At 43.8% G+C, this 20452-nt stretch overlaps 2 long non-coding RNA genes across 3 annotated transcripts in view; both read left to right on the forward strand.

The window, feature by feature from the left end:
• The window catches only part of LOC117003344, a 134306-nt gene extending 128083 nt beyond the window's left edge, over window positions 1-6223 (forward strand). For both annotated transcript variants that reach the window (XR_004419497.1, XR_004419496.1), the window contains exons 3-4: window positions 5365-5517; window positions 5674-6223. This is a non-coding gene — a long non-coding RNA (uncharacterized LOC117003344). The remainder of the gene's footprint in view (window positions 1-5364; window positions 5518-5673) is intronic.
• Window positions 6224-6509: 286 nt separating this feature from the next.
• On the forward strand, window positions 6510-19025 carry LOC117003345. The gene is made up of 2 exons (XR_004419498.1): window positions 6510-13672; window positions 18129-19025. It is a non-coding gene; the product is annotated as an uncharacterized LOC117003345 (long non-coding RNA).
• Window positions 19026-20452: the final 1427 nt, after the last annotated feature.

Below are 20452 nucleotides of genomic sequence, written 5' to 3' on the forward strand. Positions count from 1 at the left end.
GATTGGCTTTGAGGCCATTGCAAAGTAGGAAAATGCTTGTGCCAGTGTAAGTGGGCAAACCAAGGCTGGCACAGAGTGACTGGGCAGAGAAACCTTGGGCAGTTCTCCCTGGGCACCTCCTGTTTTCTGGCAAGGAGATACAGCAAACCTTGCTTCCTCTTCATAGGTGGCAGCATCAAGTTGCAAGAAGTTTATTCCCAAAATGTACTAGAAACAATCACAGTAGAGTCCACATTCCTCATCATATAGATAAAAGTGACTAAACTGGGGCTACTGACAACAGCACCTGTGCTGGGAGTGAATCTCCTCCTCTGTGCAGAAAGGAAGGTAATCACATTCAGAAAGGAAGTCAGTCACATTCAGAGGGCCCCAGAGAGCTCCTGTCTCTGACACTGATATGGAGAAACACACTGAAAAGATCAGCCTGACAAAGAAAAGTATATTTGTACTGCAGTAGTCAAACTGGACCCTGGGAATGTTCCCTTCCTCTTTCAGGAGCTTTATCTGATACTGCCAGGACCATTCCCTATTATTCAGTTAGGAAGCTACTCCAGGGTATAAAAACTTCTGTACTGCAAAGTTTTGGGATGGCAGAGGAGCACATTTCAGTGGCTCCACCATACAGGTAGTTTTGGGGCTATCAATGAAACTAATTGCATTACTGAGAGTTAGTCCAGGGTTTAAACATCATGGAAAATAGAGTGGCAGAGGTTCACTCACACCCTGGTGCAATGCACTGTGGGTTATGCTGGGCAGTCCCTGCCTTGTTGAGAGGTTTATGAGGACTCTGAAATTTCACTGCAGGAGATTTTGCTACAGCTCTTTTTGACCACATCCTTGGGATTTTGCATGGGCTGGTGTCTCTTCAGTAGCTTTATAGGATAAGAGAAAATAATAAAACAAACAGGTGAGAAAGGATTTTAGGAGTTTTCTTTATCAATTTTTCTCCCCTCTAGCAAGGACCAGCTATCTGTCTTTATAATTTCTGATGGATGTTTGTTCTTTAAAAGCCTCCAACAGTGAGACTCTGCCCTGCCTCAGGCAATCTATTCTGTCCCCTACTTCCCTCAACATTAGGAAGCTTTTCCTGAAGTCTAACCCTCATATCTCTTACTGTCACTTAAGCCCATTACTTCTCGTGCTTGCCACCTGGTTGTGGCAAACAGATTATTTCCCTCCTCTTTCCAGCCACCTTTGAACAATTGATGGCTTTCACGCTCTCTCCAGTGTTTTTCATTTTTTTCTCCTCTGCCTGAACCAGCAGCTCCCTCATTGTCTCACATAGATCATGGAGTTTGATAGTTCTCATTTTTCTCCTCTGGAATTTCTGCAATTGTTGAATTTTTTTTTTTTTTAATTTTTTTTTGAGGTCCAGTGCCCCCAGTGGGATAAAACTGAGGTCTTATTGATACAAGCTGAGGGAAATAAATCAGTTACCTTTGCTTACAGCTCATGACAAATTCCCATCGTCACCTCACACTTGTAAAAAGATAATTTAGACTAAGACAGAAATTGGTGGGAAATTATTTTCTTCTTGTGGCAATTTATCTGTTGTCTTTCAGATGGTGCTATCAAGTTTTATTACAACTTTGGTTCTTTCTGCAAATGATTAAATCTCTAGGACAGCTGGTACTGCTGAGGTGACCCACTCCTACATCAGTCCCTGCTTTGAGTGTTGACATTTGAGTGGGTGCTGGCACCAGGGTGTCACTGGAATTACCCAGTCTCACAAACCCTGACTTTGAAATCTGGGGGTGGAACTGTGGTGTTCTTGTCCAAACGAAACAACAAGGTGGCTGATATTGGACATGGGCTTCCACATGAGCAAATGGGAGCCTGCTGGTCACTTTTTTCACTTTTCTCATTGTAACTTTGTTTTGGAGATCCTTTCATGTGCTTTGAAGGAAAGCCAGGCCAGCAGAATTAGCTCTGTGCTGATACAGCATAGGGACACCTCCCCATTACTGATACCAGACTGTTGCCCAAACACAGAGAAAATGAAATAAGAAAGGTCAGTGTCATTCCACTTCCTGAAGGACACCTCTGTTGGATCCCACTTTGAGACTGACATAACAGTGATAATGAGACACCCACAGAAAGTATGAGAGAGAGCAATGCAAGTCTGAGTCCTGAGAGTATTCCTGGTGGCACAGGATCATATCTCACAGTCTTCTTGGCTCTGATGAGCACATGAGATAGAAGATTTTGTTGTGAAGGGAGAATGGTGAAAAAAATATGGATATAGACAGAGAAAAAACATCTTTCCTCTGAGGAAGTTCCTAAGTGTGGCCTTTGACTTCAAAGGAAGGTTTGGAAGAAACAGATGATGTTGACAGGAAATGGAGAGCTTTGAAAAGTTTTGATGTGTTTTGGGTTAAACCTTCCTTGCTTCTTCCCACTGAGGCCATGTAAAGGCCCTTCTCCACGTTTGTCTCTCTGTGTCATTCCTTGGCTTGGAGCCTCAAAGGCTTAGAGATGATCAAAGAGCCTGTAGTGAAAACAGGTCGATTTTCCACAGCTTTTGAATCTGGACTGAGTTCTTCTACTGAAACATAAAAATTCACAGAGGACCATTTCTCTCCAAGAAGGAAGACAGACTCTTTTTTTTTTTTTTCAATGTGTGGACTTTGCAGCTGACTCCAACAGGTGACATTTTCCAGCTCCAAAGGTCTTCAATAAAATTCGGTGCGTTGAGATCGAGGTCTTTCCTCCCAGACTGTAATTTTTAGATACAAGGCTGCCTAATTGCACTGTGGGAATCCTTTTAAAAAAGCACCTCCTGACAGGGATGCTCTTTAAAATAGGCCATTAGTCTTGTGACAGTGCATCAGGGAATTAATGAGTTCCTTAGTGAGGCAAACCTCACATTGCCTTGCTCAGGCCCTTCCCCTGTGAAACAGAAATTGGTCTAAGGAAACCAGAAAGGAGTCACCACAGGATGCATAAAAAGGGACACTGGATGGGACAGCAGAGCATCTGGAGGGCATTCAGCCAGTCAGTGTCTTTTCTTCACTCAGTGGCTGTCACAAAGACAGGTCTGAACCTACAGGGAGGTTCATTTAGGGACAGATCCAGGTGCCTATACTTTTAATGCTGCTATGGATTCCCCAAATTATCTGGGATGTCCACACTGGGCTTTTGGAGGCCCAGCACTTCCAGAAGTTCAGGGAGAGCTGCTCGGCTATCTGAAGTGGTACCGAACACCTGAGCTTAGGGACCTGAATTGATCCTAGAAATTGCATTTGGAGACATAGAAAATCTCCAAGGACAATTCAGCCCATCCAAAAATATCTGTAGGAAGTGTAAGTGTGAGGGGTTTGGAGGAGATTCCATACCTTATACTTGAATTTGCCTATTATTGCAATTTTATGACTCAGTCCTCACTTGGGGTTGGCCCAGGACCTTCCATCCTCCTGCTGCTGAACTAGTGCATGTGACACAAAACAGGGACCATAAGAGTGTTGTGTAAAGACCAAAACTGGGGCACATTTGAAATCATCATAAGGGAAAATAGGGAGAAACAAAGAAACATCACATTCACTTGTAATTGTGCAATGTAAAAATAAATATTCCAGTATTCAGGGCATGTTTTCACCCTGATATACCGTGATTCAAACTTGCTACAAGACCTCAGGCTTCAATGTTTTGTTATGTTTTCCTGTCAAATTTTCTTGCTGATGGCTACAAACACCTAGAAACCCCAGCAGCATCAGCAAAGCACTGTGCTGTCCTCATGCTCAAGAGAGTGTGAGAGAAGCTGGCTGGAGATTGTGTTGACTGGACCACAACAGCTCCATTTAACTTCAAAACATGGTCAAGTGCTGTGTCAGCTGCCCTGGCTGGCAGCTGTGCTCCTGCAAAGGAGGCATGGAAGCAACATCCCTGTGATCTGGGTGTTTTACTCAGGATAATTGGTCCATGGAAAACGTTTCTGCTCTGCCCAGTTTCACAGGTCTGCTGCTGCTCCGTGCCCTGCCATGCAGAGGTGTGATAAAAGGCCTTAAAGACAGAGGGGTTTTTGACTTATCTCATTGAAATCCCTTGATCTGTTGGCTGTGTTTAAATTCTAGATTTTATTGGATTCACCTTGTAGAGATTTCATTAGATCTACACAAGGAATGGGACACTGAAAAATGCAGAGAGAGGAGGAGGAGGAGGAGGAGGATCACCTCTGCAGTTGCATTTGACCTGAAGGACTGAGCTTGGTGGTTCAGGTTTTGGATATTATTAAGTTCTCACACAGGACAGGGTTTTTGCCTCTTTTTTGCAGTGTACATGGTGAGGATATATATTTATTTTAGATAAAGACTTAGCCAGAAGGAAGACAACATGTGGTGTAAGGTAAATTATGCAGATAATGTTCTATTATGTGCACAGAGTAAAAAGTACAAGGGACATGAATTTCCCCAGGGAAACACCTCTGAAAGGGGAGGCTGGGACAATACACAAAAGAAAATAAAGAAGAGAAGGAAGAAGGAAAAATAAATTGGAAATAGTCAGTTCTGGCAGATTTTGCTTGAAGGAGACAGAAGACTGGATGAGCAGAAGATTGTACTGGAGGCAGTTCCTTCCAATGAAAGGACTTTGTGTTGACTGTCACTTCTCCAGGTCACTGCTCCAGCTCCTGAGCAAGGGATTTTGACCCTGCAGGTATGTATGAAGCTTGGAATGAGTGATTGGAAAGTGTGAAAAGAATCTATTTGGGAAATCAGTTGGAGATCTCTTCCCTCCAGACTTTGCCTTTGTTCCAAGGTGGGGATGCAGTGATTATTTTGTAGTTCTGGTCTGTTCTGTACGGTCTGCTGAGGTCTGGCTGGAGCAATTCCTCTGGATTGTGTGGCAATGGAAGATGAGACACAGCAGAGAAAGCAGCCCCTGGGCTGAGACAGGCACAAAGTGCTGCTGAGGGTGGAGTAATAATTGTATTTGAGCAGCAGAACACAGGCAGAGTCTCAGTGGGCAGCAACACTTCATTTCACCAGCAACAGCAAAAAGAGGCTTCTCTCCTGTCTCTGTTGTTTCACTCCCAGAGCAGTGCCTGCTAGCAGCAGGTCTCAAAGCTGGTGTTTTGGATCAGCCCTGCTCCTGCCTGCAGCCCTGAGAGGTGTGTGTGTGCTCTCCTGCACAGTAGAACGGGCTGGACTGCGCTCAAGGGAAAAAAATGAGAGAATAAAATAGGCTGGGGGCTTTCCAATCTTTGTGAGAGGTCCATAAGGTGTTAATCTCCTCCAGATTTTGCTCGCTGTGTTCAGCCTCAAACTCTCTGCCCTGGCTTTTGAGACTTTGGGATAAAGGATTTCTCAGGATCTGCTGCAGCCATTGACAGAAATATAATTGTCTCTTCCCATGTGACTGCCAACACAGGCTTCACTGCAGATACAAGAATGGCAAAACAAATCTGAGTGCTGGAACCCTGTGGCTCTGCCTTCACATGAGTGCTGGGGGTGACCCCTGTGCTGTGTACTGACCTCCTGCAGGCAGCTGCTGAAGAATCACAGCCATCCCCTGAGCTCACAGGTACAGTCCCACTGCAAGAAAACAAGCTTATCAGTCTTGTGCATTTGTGTTGACACCTGCAGGTTCAGAGACTTTTTTTGTTGGTTTTCTCTGTTCTCCTCAGTGTATAATTGGCCAGATTACATTTACTTTTTCTCTCTCTTGCAGTAATCACAGCTGCAGACTGGAGTAATTTGCTGATGCTGTACAAGGAATTGTCTCTCCTGCAGACCTGGCTGGTGTGATCAGAACTCACACATGGTATCAAAACAAAGAGCCCTTCAGGCAAGTGGTTCTGTTTATTTTGGCTCAGGCTGGTGTTGCTCCTTTCTCCCTGTGTCTTCTCCCTGTGTGCTGTGCACATCTTTTTTCCTCTGCCTTTGGAGCTGCTGGCTCCTTGCTCTCAGATCTGGGGTGGCCTGGCTTGTGCAGCATCAGCAGATTTGAGGGATGTGGAGAAAAGCACCCAACATACTGTTATAAGTGCATAACATATTGTCGGCTTTTCACAACTATTAGAATAAATGCTATATATATAATATTAAAATAGCTTTTCTGTATAAATATAAGCTTTTTCTTCTAATAGCAAAAATTAAACATAAGTTTTTTAAAAATAGTATGCTTAAACTACCCATTTAGCTAAAATAACAGCCTGTAAACATATAATAAAAACCCTGCAACTAACACAACAATTACCAACAATCACCAACTACAAAAAGCCAAAACCACCACCCAAATTAAAACATAATAATTAAAAAAAATTAAAACCACAAACCAAAAAACACGCATGCTCTAAAAAGCAAACCCAAAAAGTAGCCATGCTACACAGTGCCCAAAAATTTTTAACTATACAAAACCACTATAAATATGCAACAAATTAATGTATTGTAAAGTGTATTTAAAGGGGTGTTCCCAACGCAATCGTGTGCTCTTAGCAGCTTGCCAAGCACCCACCGTTTTAACCCTTTGCTTTATGTGTGTCTCCTATTACCCTTTTATTAAATGTTTTAAATTTTACCAAAACAGTAAAACGTGTTTTTCACAATACTCTTGTAGTTAATAAGCTGTGATGCCTTGCTTCCCTTTTCTCCTACTTCATCTTCACAGCTTGAGGCCAAGCAAAGAAACAAGTCCAAGGCTTCCTCTCTGCTCCCCCTCCTTTTCTGGTTCAAGTTGTGAGTGGTTTCATGCGGACTCTTGTTTTTCATAGACACTGTTGGTTCCACCATCTAACGAGTCTAATCCTAATAGCAGTTATTGGCTTTGACTTATTCCCTATCTCCTTTGTAACAGCTGCTGGCAAAGCTGCTGCTCTCCTGATGAATTTTGTTGTCTAATTTTTGATAGTACACTTACAGCTGTTAAAACTCTTCCATCTCTGCATTTAATACTTCTCTTCCCCCAGCTCTCATTTCAGTTAAGTGTTAAGCATCACTCACAAAGTTGCAAATAATCACTTGTAGTTTGCAGCATTAGGAGGAAGAAAAATCAGAGGAGATAATGGATGAAAAGGTAAGTACTGAACATCAGCATCTTTGGTGGTTGTGTACTGATAAAGGATAAAATAACTGCTGTTTCCTATCCTCCTCCTTTCTTTTCTCAACAAAGGGGCAGGTATATAATGGTTAATGTCTCTCCAGCATCAGTAGATGTGGGCTCACAGATTTCTGTATTTGTGCTGTTATTTACAAATAAAAGGTTTCCAGGTTTTATTCTTGGCCCTTGCTGTATTGTGTGTAAATGTATCTTCTCCTGTCATTTAGCAGTGCTTTAGAAAACAGCTGGTGCCCCCAGGGTAAACCTTTAAACAATGTCCTACTCTGACAAAATTCTGCTTCATCAGCAAACCATGTCGTGCATATTTCTCTCATTGTTTTGCAAATTGCTGTTACAAAGAGCTTTTGCATTTAAACAGGCTCTCTCTGACCTAAGAGATAGTAAAAATTACATTAGAGATGCCACAGTAACTTGTCACTGTGACCTGCCCTAAATAGCTGGACTTATTTCACTTGGATAAATCATTTATTTATAATGACCTATTGTGTCATCAGAATTCTGCAGCAGAGACGCTTCAGCTCCAACTTACATGAATATTCTTTTGAAGGGCTAATCAGAAGAGATATACCATCAGGATTATGTGCTTTAAAAATGCAGTTTTAGACAGCACTGGCCAAACTGGGAAGTAATGATTAATCTGTTCTGATTACTGTGATCATATAGATCCTCTCTGCTCACCCCTTCTCCATGATCTCAGTTAGAAAGAGCTCTAATTTTCAGCTCCTTTTTTCCCTAGAGCTGCATTTCCATTACCAAATTTGCAATTAGAGCCCAGTGCTTCCAGACTTGCTTTGATAACTTGAGACAACAGCATGGTGCAAAATTTTATCTCTCCCTCTCCCTTTTAACAGACTTTAGTGGCTCTTTGTCTGTCAGGAGCATCTCTGTCTGCTTTGGATATGTAATGGAGCTTCCTGAACCTCACATCTCCCTTTGTGCAATTCTGCTAATGAAAAGCCAGCCACAGAAGATACTTTGTCCTTGTAAATCCATGGCACAGGGAGGATATTCCTGTATTGCTTCCTGCCTGCTGTCACTGAGGCCACTGTTCTGGCACAGAGCGAGCCATGAACAGCTGCAGAAATCCAGGGATGGCCCTGGTATCGCTTCCTGGAGGGATGAATGTGGCAATAAGTGTCAGGAAAAGGAAATTGCCGGTCGTGTTCTTGTCCTGGCCACATGCTTGTGGGAAAGGGTTGGCAGGTGGCTCCTGCTCCTTCCATGGAGGATGGGAGTAGCTTTTTTCATTTTATCTGCTAAATGTCTGCCTAAACAAAACTACCACAAAATATTATCACACATGATTATTGATCTCAACCCCAGCTCAGGTCTGGTCTTTATGTCACACCACTCCTTCTGCTACTTTTGAAGATTTTCTCCAGAAATTGAATGGAGAAACCATTTCTGCTCCTCTTGTGAGGAAGCAAAGACAGTGCCCCACAAACCAGGACATTGGGAAATGATCATCCTCCCTGGCTCTGACCATGCCCTGTGTGCATTGTGCACCTAAACACTTCTGAAAATGTTCATATAATGTAGAGAAATCGTAAATGCAAGGGAATATTGACCTGAGAGGTGGTGTGTAAATGTGTGAACATTTTATTGTGTGGGGCACTGACTTTGGTAATTTCTGTGGGCAAAATGGTCTTCAAAGAGCAGTGAAAAGCCAGCAGTTATTGCAGGCATGGTGGACAGGATGAAGGTGATTGTCCATCACCAGCTGCTCTGGGTGGGGAGCTGGGCCAGGAGGGACAGCACGTGCAAGGTGCCTGTGGGTCCCTGCAAAGATTGCTTTTAAAAGCTCTGTCTTCACACCTTTACAGCCCAAGTAAAGTGGAGAAATAAATCACTGTGCACAGTTGTCATTTTCCCCTCTAAGCACCAGCCAAAGTGTTTAAATATAGCTAAACCACTGCATTTCCTCAGAATAAACACTCAGATACTCAAAATAAATTGCTAGGTCCTGGTATCAAAGGAATGATTTATAACCCAATTATACTGGGAATTTTATTCTCTATTGTTTCACTGATAGGTTATGGGTCAATTAGGTGTTTTACTCCTGCAGAAACACATCCTCATTGCACCATGAAGTGTCTGAATTTGGCACACTGGGATTTGCCCTGTCCATCTTGTAAACCTCATCCAGTTTGTGGAAAAACTTTGAGAATCATTGTGCCAAGGGCCAGGTCTGTAATTTTTGCAGCATTTTGTCTGTGTTTACTGCCCAGGCATTGGCAGGAATGTAGAGAGTTCCTTTCTGGTGAATAATCTTCCCCATCTTCTGTTTTCTCCTCAGACTCACAGTGTACAGAAGATGTTCGTGGTGCAGCTCAGTCTGTAAGGTCTCTGGGGAATGGATATTTTTGAGCCTTCAGAGGAGGCAGACAGCATCAGTAATGGTCTTCAGCAGGGGCCAGCAGACACCTGGTGAAGAATAAGAATAGAAGAGACTTGTTTAATCTTCCTCCATAACATTTTTACTCTCCAAGTGCAGTCAGCTCAAGATTTCCTAAGATTAATGTGATTCTCAGTAAGGTGCCCTGGGTTCCTCTTGTAGCTGCTTGTCCATTCTGCCCTTGAACATCCACAATTGTAGAACCACTGAAAAGGCACATTGCTTTTAGAACAAAACCTATTATCCTCTACAATGGTACAAACCCACACTTACTCTTAAGACTTTAGTTGAGTAATTTTTATCAGTGAAATCTGAAAAAGGGAGGGGATTTGACCAAATTAATGGATGTAAAAGAGGAGGTTCAGGGGAAAAATGTTTTATGATTATGCCTCAAATCTTGAATTATTTTAGCAATGCAAATTCAATGGTGCATTTTAATTCCCTTGTTAATATGGACTTTTCCAGGTCTGCATGTTATCAATGTCAGTGTAAATCAGAAAGGGAATCCAGCCCAAGGGTTTTGTGCATCCTCTGTTTGCTCCTCCTCCTTTCTCTTTTTACAAATTAGAGTGACAATGCAATAATCTTGAATAACATTATACTTTTCTATTCCTAGAAACTACAGTCATGTTCTCTAGACACAGGGATATCGAAACTAAAAGAGAAATAAAATCCAACCCCGGTCACATTTCCACAGTGGCACCCCAGGCAGATGATGGTTTTGGTATTCTCATGCCTACACTTTTCATTTCCTGGATGTGGCTCTTGGCATCCTGGAGTTGTTTGCAGTAAATGGTGTTCACTGAGCAAGCCTGTCCCTCAAAATGCCTGACTCTCCTGGTTGCTCCTCTCCCCACATCTCGATTATCTAACACATTAATACAACAAGCACTGCAATAATTAGGGCACCATATGGCACGCACTGTTACAGAGCAATTCTAGCATTGGTGGGTTGGGTGAGTAGTCAGAAAGAATAAAATAAGCAAGGCTGCTGGTGTGAGCAGAAGACTAAGTCAGTGCACTCACATGGCAGAGAAGAATGAGTAAGTTAGGTGTGTGTACAAGCTGGACTTGGGGAATTTTTTGGTTTTGTTCTCATCCCCGATGAAAAGGCACCCTGGGTTAGAGGGGTGCACTGAACTGCTGCAGAGAGATAAGTGCCCTTCATGGCACATCTCCCTGAGGATGATCTTTATTATACTTGGCTTCCCTCAGGTCGGTGAGCTCTCTAATATTTCCCTGCCTGGGATTGTATTGCTATTTATCAGTTATAATGGGTATTTAGTGTTTTCAATTATTTGCCACTTCACTGAGAGCACAACAGTCATTGCAGCCATTGTGGGATTCTTAGTTAATCCTCTAAATAATAAAAGGAATCAGGGAGCATGTATAAGCTGTGAGATTTTCCTGGCCTGGCTGTCAGCTGGGAATGTGAGCAAATCATGCCCATGAGCCATCACAGCCACGCTAACAAAAGCTTTGGGGCACATGCAGAAATACAGATTGTGGAGTATTCTTGGGTTGTATCTCTGGAGAAATGTTATAGCTGGGCTTGAAGAAGTCTTGTGGTGATGTAAAATGCATGTCCTTTATGGATGGTTGCTCATATGAGCAGAGTGTCAAGAGTTTTGGTGTAAAAATCCCATTCAGTATTTTCTCCGTGCTAAAACATCTTCTTCCAACTGAAACACTTTGGCTGCTTGGATGAAGACTGTCTTTCAAACTGAATCACTGTTTTGATATTTGCACTAAACGTTTTCTAACAACGTGGAATAGACATGATGGATGCCACAGAAGGAAGGACAGTCCCAGGGAAGGTTAGTGGGTGACCTCCCAGGATGTCACCTTCTCCTCAAGAAGCCCCAGGACATCCTTTCCTTTGTTTCTACAGAGCAGATGCAAAGCAACCAACCCCTTTTTTTCCTGAGGACAAATCACTTCCAAGTACATCTGGATGAGCATGAAGAATGAGAATATGAATACAGACAATTATGATGGAGTAGGGGCCCTGTAAATTTATACCCAAACTTACCCCCTGGTAACTCATTCATCTGTCTGTCTTGACAGAATGCATGAGAAATAGTGGGACAATAAAGGCTTTTGTTATGCTGAAAGATGTTAATAGCTGGCCCCAGGCTGAGCAGGGTTTCCAAGACAATCACAGATAACACAGCAAAACTCAGTAGAATGAACACTGAGGCCTTTATTTTGTAATGTAGAGAGACTGGGGCTATGTCAGGGTGGGGGTTGTCTAAAAGTACAGGTTTTACAGGATCCCATTTTTATGGAAAAGTACTTTCTGGGACGGCAGGGTAGCTGAACTGCTCATTACAAATATGGAAACATCCAGAAGAACATCATTATAGACTGCTGTACCACGAGGGTGAGGGTCTCAGGAGGTGTCAGGGGCACTGGGAATGTCCTTGTGCCCCTCCAGCCTCTGCCGGTTCCAGCACAAAAGGAGATGCTCAGCAAAGAAATTCCGAAGGAAACAGTCTTGGGATGGTTTCAGATGCTTCAGAAAAATTTCTTATCATTCAGTCTTTCAGGAAGGGAGGTAATAATGCAGATCTGTCCTCACCACTGGTACAGTGAAGCCCCTTCTCATCTCCTTTCTCTTTTCACTGTTGTCTCTCCACAAGCTGCTGTCCCTCGGGGAAGACACCATCATAACCACAGCCAGTGCAAGGGATGAGGATATTTTTATAGTTCATGAGTCTAAATCTGCACTGGCTTGGTTCTGTCTGAAAATAGTGTCCTTTCCAAGGTGAGGATTTTGTGAAAAGACTCAGGAATAAACAGCTGGAATGGGTCCCCTCCTGTGTATTTAGGCAAACATACACAGGTGTTTTGGGTGGATTCCCCTGGCCTGAAAGTTGGCTTCTGGTCTGAAAAATGTTTAGGTTTGCTCTGTAGTTGGTAGGACTAAAATGAGATTTTCAGAAATTATCCCACTTCTCTTGGACAGTCATCTTAGGATGAGACAAATGGGAGGTGTCTCTCTGCAGTGACTGCAATGGAAACCAAGAAATCCTGCAGGTCAGCTGCCCACGCTCAGCTAGAAGGAACCAACACAGAGATCAGCAGCACTGGCAGGTTTGCTCCATGCACCCTTGTATACTTTATAAAAAAAACCTTTCCAGAGCCTTCACCACAGCTGCAAAGCACAAACCTCACAGCTGTTCTCTGCCAGAGGAAGAAAGCAAGAATATCCTAAGGGAAAATGCACAGAGGATCCTAGGAAGTATTTACTTTTACCTCAGTTTGGACATGTGACTGGTAACAAAATTACAGGTGAGCAAACAAAAAACCCGAATTTTTTAAGGCAGTGCCAGTTATTGTAGATGAGAGCCATTGATGTGATGGGACAAACTAGAACTTTGATGGGATGAACACACTCCAGAAATGCCACCCCAAAAGTTAAACTAGTAACTAACAAAAGTGAAACAGAGCACATTTTGCTCTTGGCAGCCATGATATAAGTAAAGCCATTTATTTAGTTTAGCTTTCATCTTCTTCTTGCTCCTCTGTCCTCAAAAGAGATAGTTTGGATCAAGTCACTGAAGTCCACACTGAAACACATTGTACCCTGGTGATTGATACCTACAAAAACTCAGAGTGACAAGGTAATAAAAGTGTAAAGGTTTGGGTTCCATCAGGGAAATCCAGTTGCACTCACTTTGCTGTCAGAATAATGGGGTGTCTATTTTGTGGTCATAGAGTTAATGCATTTGATGCAGGTAGAATGATTTGCAAATCATAGGGACCTCTTTGGAAGGAAACATTAAGTAAAACTTTTTAAAAAATCACTCTTTCTTATAGATATGCACATGGCACACTGTTATAGACTAAGTGTCTGTAAAATGTTGATGCTCTGTAACCCCAAATTATGTCTGAGAGAAAACAAACCCCTCCATGGCTCCTGGTGAGCTGTGGGACTAGGCTGGTGCTGCTTTGGAAGAGGATGGCTTCACATTTTTGAACAAAGAACTGGTGAAGCTGGATAAACACAAATGTACTGAGGGCTGATGTTTCAGATCAGGGGGAGGATTTCAGGAAATTCACTGAATGTTCCTTGTGCTTCAGTTCACCCAGAGAGACAATTTGAGCAAGAAGGAGCAGTCACACTGAGAAGCAGATGCCAGCTTTTGGAGCAGGGCAGGCAAAGGACAGAGGAGGATGCAAGGCAGAGAACATGGGTGATGAAGAGCTGATTTCAGGATGGTGAGTGTGCAGCGTTTCTGAAGCCAGGTTTAGTCACAAGTGGGCTTTGCCCTTGCTGAGCAGAGGGAGCATTGGTGCTGCCATGTGCTGCCATCCAGAGAAGGAGGCATTACAATATTCACTCACCTCAAACAGCAAGTGTGAGATGCATTGCAAAATCAGTGGCCCAGGTTGCTGAATATGCAGCACCTTCCACTGTACAGTGAAGTGCTGCCATATCCCCCTTGTGAGCTGAGGGAGGTCCCTGTGGCAAAACTGGGGTCCCTTAGCTCATTCTCATCGTGATCCTTCCTCTCCCCCTTCCCTGAGCACTTGCTGTCAGATCAGAGGTAATGATGACTTTCCACTGGATTTAGGAGAGGGATCTGTCTCCTTCTGTGCAGTAAGAGAATCGTGGCTGGAGCTGCAGCAGGAGGGGAGAAGGGCTCAGATGTGTGGAGCCCACTGAGGAGAGGCTGACACATACACAGAGGCTGAAGAATTTAAGATTGTATTGTAAACAGCAGCAGTGAGATTGTTCTCATCTCACTCCAGGTATCTAATTGTCTGGCCTGATTCAGATTTTTACATCAGGTTAAGATGAATCAGGTCTGAGCACACCCCTCTCTCCCCACTGGCTGCAGTCAGTGTCTGGAGCAGATGAAGTTGTCTGAGCTGGAGCTCTCTGTGCCTGCTGAGCTGGATCTGGCCCCATCTGAGGGAGGGTAAATTTGCCTGTGCAAATCCCAGTTTGAGCATTGGGATATTGCTTCATCTTTCAGTGCAACTTGCCTGTACAGCCATTTCTACACTCCCAGCAGACTAATTATTACAAAAATTCTCTGTCATTGCTTTGCAACGGTCCACAGCTTAACTAATTTAAAAATGCAAATGAATGCTAAATTGCAGTTGAATCTGAACCATCTCCTTCTCCCTCTCTCTCCCCTCCTTTCTATTTTTCTTCTCTGCTGGGAAAAGAAAGATACAGCAGACATTAAATGCTGATGGTGAAAATCAATCTTTCAGATTTGAGGTAATTTTAAATTAGGTCCCAGTGCCAGGGATAGTGACATCACCAGAGTTGCTTGATTGATCCATGATTTGAGGAGAAACAGCTTGGACTCGATCCTCCCTTTGTCCTTACAGAGAGAATGAATGTTGCAGTCTTCAGCTCTTTTCCCAGGGAAGCTTTCATACTCAAATGCTCTGAGTTAGGGAGAGGTGTTCAGGGAGAACAGGAGTGAATGCCTGAGCTCAGACACATCCCCTTGCAGTGCCACGGTCCTTGGGCATCAGGCTGGGGCCCTGCAGCATCTCTAACCAGCTGGCTGACACTGAGTGAAGCTGTTGGAACATTCAGCCTCTGTAACACCAGTCAAGATTGTCTCACCCCTGTTCCCTCCTTTCCCTACTGCTGACATCAACTCTTCTCTGAGACAGAAACTTCTGAAAGGGTGAGTCTATAGCTGCACACTTCAGAGGGACTTGGACAAGGTTGAGGACATGGTTTGTGGTTTTTAGCTGCAGGATCACACTGAGAGCCCAAACAGCCATTCACAGACAGTCCTGTTGTTTTCATAATGCCAGCACTGCACTGTAGCACCAGCACTGACAGGGAATGCTCAGAAATGGAACTCTGGAGCACTAGAGAGTCAGTGATGGGCTCAGAGTTAGGTGCTGGGATTACATCCCTCCATTCATGGCAGGAGAGTCTGGTAATCCAAACCTCACCACTCTTGGCTGCAGATCTGTGTGCCTGTAGCTGAGTTAGGTACCCAGACAAGAATGCCCAAAACAAAACTCCTCTGTGCTTCAGGTGTGAGGATAACAGATCTCTTAACTATTCATCCTCTGCTCGTATACTGATGATAGTCTTTGTGATAAATGACATCTTGCTGAGCAAAATACAGAAAATTACAGGAATCACCCCAGAGGGCAGCTGCTGGCAGCTGTGTACACAGGACTGTATTGCTGTTCATGAAGCATTTTTTCTACATTGAAAATTGATGCAGGGATGAAATTTCATGAGTGGTTGTTGACACTCACATACAACAGTCAGATTTCTAAATGGGATCTGCAGAGATGATTAAAATCCCAGCCCCAGTTCCTCACTGTGTCCATTGGTTTTACAAAATCCCATGTTGTTTGCTGGGCTGATGTGTGATGGGAGGTCAAACATGGTTCTTTGGAGTTGTGAACCCTTTTGCTGCCCCAAAGCAGAAGCTGGACACCTCTCATGAGACACACAGACCCTTCACACACACACACAGCTCTCCTCACAGGTCCCAGACCAGTAAAGTGTGTGAGAGACTGGTTTGCAATTAGAATTCAAATGTCACAATGATAGAGTCTTCCTAATCCCTTAACAAAAGTATGCATGGTTAAATTAAACTTTAATGCCTCAGGCTCTGGGTAGTTTTGTTGACCATCAGCTTAGTGCCAATCTCCTGGGATATTTTCATGGATTCAGAATGTGCAGAGGGTGCTTCCAGCCCTTGCTCTTGGCTGTCAGGCAGATGAAGCTGTTGAATTCTCATATGTGACCTCTTAATAATCACAGGAGGAAGAGGAAGCCTTGGCCTTCAGTTCCATGAAGAGCTTTAAGTGTCTCAGCCTGGGTGAAACGTGCCTGTGAGGAAACACAGGTGGTTTTCTGTGTGGACTGACTGCATTCAAAGAGGGAGGAAGGGAGAAAATGGAACAAGAAAGAATTTCCTGCATTTTCCCTGAGGGTGTTTCTTCCTCTATCCTGGGGTCCCCCAGGGGCTGTCCTGGAGCTGGCAGTGCCAGCCCAAGGTTTGCAGGCTCCCTGTTCATGGCAGCCCACGCTCACACGAAGAGTTCTCTGCTGGAGATTTGCTTTAGTGCTGCTCTGTTATCCTGAGCTCCTGAGGGAGAGGAGAAGTCACTGTTGGATAGCCTGGGTCTCTCCAGAAACAGGCTGACAGTTCCTGTGATCTAAGGAAGAGCCTTCTTGAGGTTTCTGTGTGTGTGCCCATTAAAGCCCTCAGGGGATCACCAGCACACAGTGAAGGATGGCTGCAGAATTTTCCCAGCACTTCTCCAGCCTCATGTCCAGAGGGAAGGCGACAGAGGAGCTTTTATGCAGACTAGAGCTGCAGGAGTCCTAATGGCCTGTCATGCTGCCTCTACTAGGGATTTGCATTATTGGTGATGTTTTTGTGGGAGCTTTATAGCCAGACATAAGACAGCCTTAATTTTGGATGTGTGTACAAGGCCAAATCCTCATGCTGACACCAGTGCAAAACTGAAATTTATTATTATTTTAATTTCAGAGTGAGCTCTAGGCTTGCTTTGGGAACAGGACCTGTGCAGTGGGGTGGGATAAGGAAAAGCTGGCAAGCCACAGTCCCTCTGGGCACAGAGTGCTGCAGATCTGGGTTTGTCCTTTCCATGTGTGCTCCCTTCAGTACAAAAGCTCATGTTCCTCCTGCCCCAGAGTGTGTTTGGGGGTGGAAGACTAAAACTGGATCTCCTCTGTGGGCATGTTTCAGAATCCCATACACATGTGTGTGCAAACACACACACACAGAGAAATATGTGTATGCATTGATGTATTTTTATGTTTCCATATCACCTGGGGCTGGTTTTTTTCCCTGTGATTCTCTGCTAGTAGGCACCAAAGCAAATCTAAGATTAATTCCATTTAATTTTAGTGATAAAGAACATTGCAGTCACAAGAGGTTTGCCATCAATGTTGGAGGACATTAAGTATTTGGGGTTTTTTTTAGTTGCAAGATAATAATGTGCTGGTGTAAATGTTTTATAATTAACTCATGAATTATTCATGGCTAACTTGTTAACCCGACATTTTATGGGATATGGTCTCTGGAGTGCAAAGAGAAATTTAAAGATAAATAAATGTGAAGACAGGACCCAGCTGCAACAATGAAAATGCATTGAGGCTTCTGATTTACTTTCTGTCTGCACTGAAGGGTGGTTTCATTCTTTTATTTATATTTTTGTGATGATGAGCCACAGAACGTGAGTAAGCAGATGAGGTTATTTTCTATATATAGAGAAAGAAAAGAAAAACTGGGAAATAAATCAAACTCTCCTCTCTGTTTTTAATCTGAAAGTGGTGCTTGAATTATTTCACCTATTGTTCTGCACTCAGAGGTTCTATTATTGTTGATACCGTCTCCATCTGGTGAAGCATTAATGAAAAATGGACACCAGCATGTATTTTTCTTTATGCAAATTCCTGGCCCTTTTTTCTGTCTTCATCTTTCCTTCTTCTTCCTCTTCTTCGCTCTTCTTTCATCCTTATTCTCATTTCAGTTCTTTAACAATTTCTTTTTAAAAATTATTTTTCTCTATTTCCTTTTCCATTCTTCTCTCGTTCCTCTGGGATTGTCTTTTTTTCTTCACTTTCTTCTGATTCATTCACCATGTCTCACCTGTTAATGTTTTTAATTGCCTGCAACTCCCTCTTTGTTCTCTCTGTTGCTCACAGGATCTTTGTGGTATCTGCTGAAGTCCATAAGCTTTGACCCCAACCTTCTGAAGAAAGAATCAGACCTGGAGAAAAGTTCCTGCACTTCAAATAAACCAGGTGGCAACTTGTGGAAGAAGAATGTTGGAACTCACACCTGGACTTCCAGCCTCAATGTCCATCAGGCCCTGATACCAAACTGCTCCAGGAAGATGTGCAATAACTGCAGTGCCATATGCCAGAGGTCAATGGACAAAACTCCCTGCAAGGGCCTGAGCAGGCTCCCAGCTTGCCTGACACCCATGAATCCAAATGGAAAAGAGAGTGTGGCAAGTGACACTTAATCTCAATGTGAGCAAAGGCTGTCCTTGTACCCAGAGAAACAACTGACAGCTAATTCAGGACTGAGATCTCCAGGGATCTCTGCAGGAGCAAAGTCTCCTCTGTGGAAGATTAAAACTTGGTGCAAACTCCAAGGTCACCTCTGTAAAAGCAGTGGGAAGGGAACAGGATAAGCCTTGGCATCACCTGAGCTCGCTGGCATCCAGCTGCTGAGCAGTGTTGAGTTTATTGTGCTGGAGATTCCACAAAGAGTTTTCATCCATCAGGAGCTCTGGGTTCTGCAGAGTCTGATGGATATCCTTAAAAATTTTGGAGTGGCAGTTTGGAGGGTAGCTGGCAAAACATGAGCCAGCAAAACATTGTAGGAAGATGAATTCACAAGCAGAAATTTTTAGAGATGGTATTTGAGAACAAAAGAGTGATTCCACCAACCTGCACTATTCATTTATTTAAATTTACTCTATAAAGTGGACAGCAAAGGAAAGTCAAAACTTGCACTGATGATTTTTCTTTCTCTCCCCCCACTGCCCCTGATCTTTTATTTATTAAATTGCTCTGGGTGCACCTTTCAAATGATTTTTTTGGCTTACTGTTTATTATATCTTCATCAGCCTTGAAATGGCAGCTGCAGGCAGCTTGATAAATGGATCAAAAAGCTGCTTCTGCCAGAGTCAAACTAACAAAACCCCCTCAGTATCCATAAGTCTTTTTGTTTTAGCATTTCTAAAACAAGCACTATTTCCTCAAAGCATCACTGAGGAGTGATGCACCAGTACCCCTGAGTGTTTCAACAAAGGGATTGTTTTATCCAGTGGTGCCCAGGGCAGAAGTTCCTCACTGGGTCATGAACAGGACTCAGCCTGCAGCTCTGGAGAGCAAGGGCAGAGAAAGGGAGAGAGAGGGAGATGTGGATTAGGAAGGCTGAGAAAATCTTGACTCCAAAATGTGCTGGGCAGATCAATGGAGTAAATGAGGCAAAATGTATGAAATTGGGTGCTGCTCACAGAGAATTGCAGCTGTCCTGCTTCCATACAGCAATTTTTTACCCAGATATTTTCTGAACTCTTCCTTTCCTCCCAGTCCTTCTTTAAATATGAACAGCTCAATATATCCCTGGTTCAAACCTTTTGTTGTTAGCTCACTAATATTCCACAGTTGGTCCAGCCTGGCAGTAAACAAGGGTTTAGTTACTGTGGCTTCTTGACAGTGGTAAATGGTTCAGCCCCATCTGTGAAGGTATAAAATATCCACAAGAAAATAAAAACCCCATAAGAAGGTGGTAAGGAACCATCCAAGTGAAAACCTGTCATGTTATCTGCTGAGGCTTACAGCACAAATATTGCAGCAAAAGAAGTGGGAGGAGGGTAAATCCACCACCACCATCACCCAAAAAAACCCACCAAAACCAAAAAGGAATGAAAACGTGGCTTGTGAGAGGAAGGAGGAGCTCTAGTGGTGAATACTGCAGGCAGAACGACAGAGGCTTGTCTCTGCTCCTCACTAGGGTTGTTTCGGCCCTACATGCAAAGATGATGAATATCCAGGGCAAAGGAGGTGAACCTCCCCTGGGCCTGAGCTCTTGGTGTGGAATTTGCCACTGTGGATCCCCCTGAGAGCAGAGCACCCCACTCTCCTGGCACAGTTTGCAGCACCCAGCGAGGTGGCAGCACTGCAAGGACACCTGATGGGCTCTGCCAAAGTTAATGATCTTGTCTCTGTCCTCAGCCATTGCCTGCATGGGTTCTGACTGTCCCAGGCTGTCCCTGACTGTCCCTGACTGTCCCTGACTGTCCCAGGCTGTCCCTGACTGTCCCTTGCTGTCCCTGACTGTGTCACCGAGGGGCTGCCAAGGTCCTGGCTGTTTAGGGACACATCTTCCCAGCACTGATTCCAGTGCCACACTGTGGGTTTTCTTTCCTGATTATGGAGAGCCACTATCACCGAATTATTGCAGTCACCCAACCCTGTCTCCTTTTTTCTGTCTGCTCCTGGGTTCAGGGAGA

The sequence above is a fragment of the Catharus ustulatus genome, chromosome 15, assembly GCF_009819885.2.
Source record: "Catharus ustulatus isolate bCatUst1 chromosome 15, bCatUst1.pri.v2, whole genome shotgun sequence".
Taxonomy (NCBI): domain Eukaryota; kingdom Metazoa; phylum Chordata; class Aves; order Passeriformes; family Turdidae; genus Catharus; species Catharus ustulatus.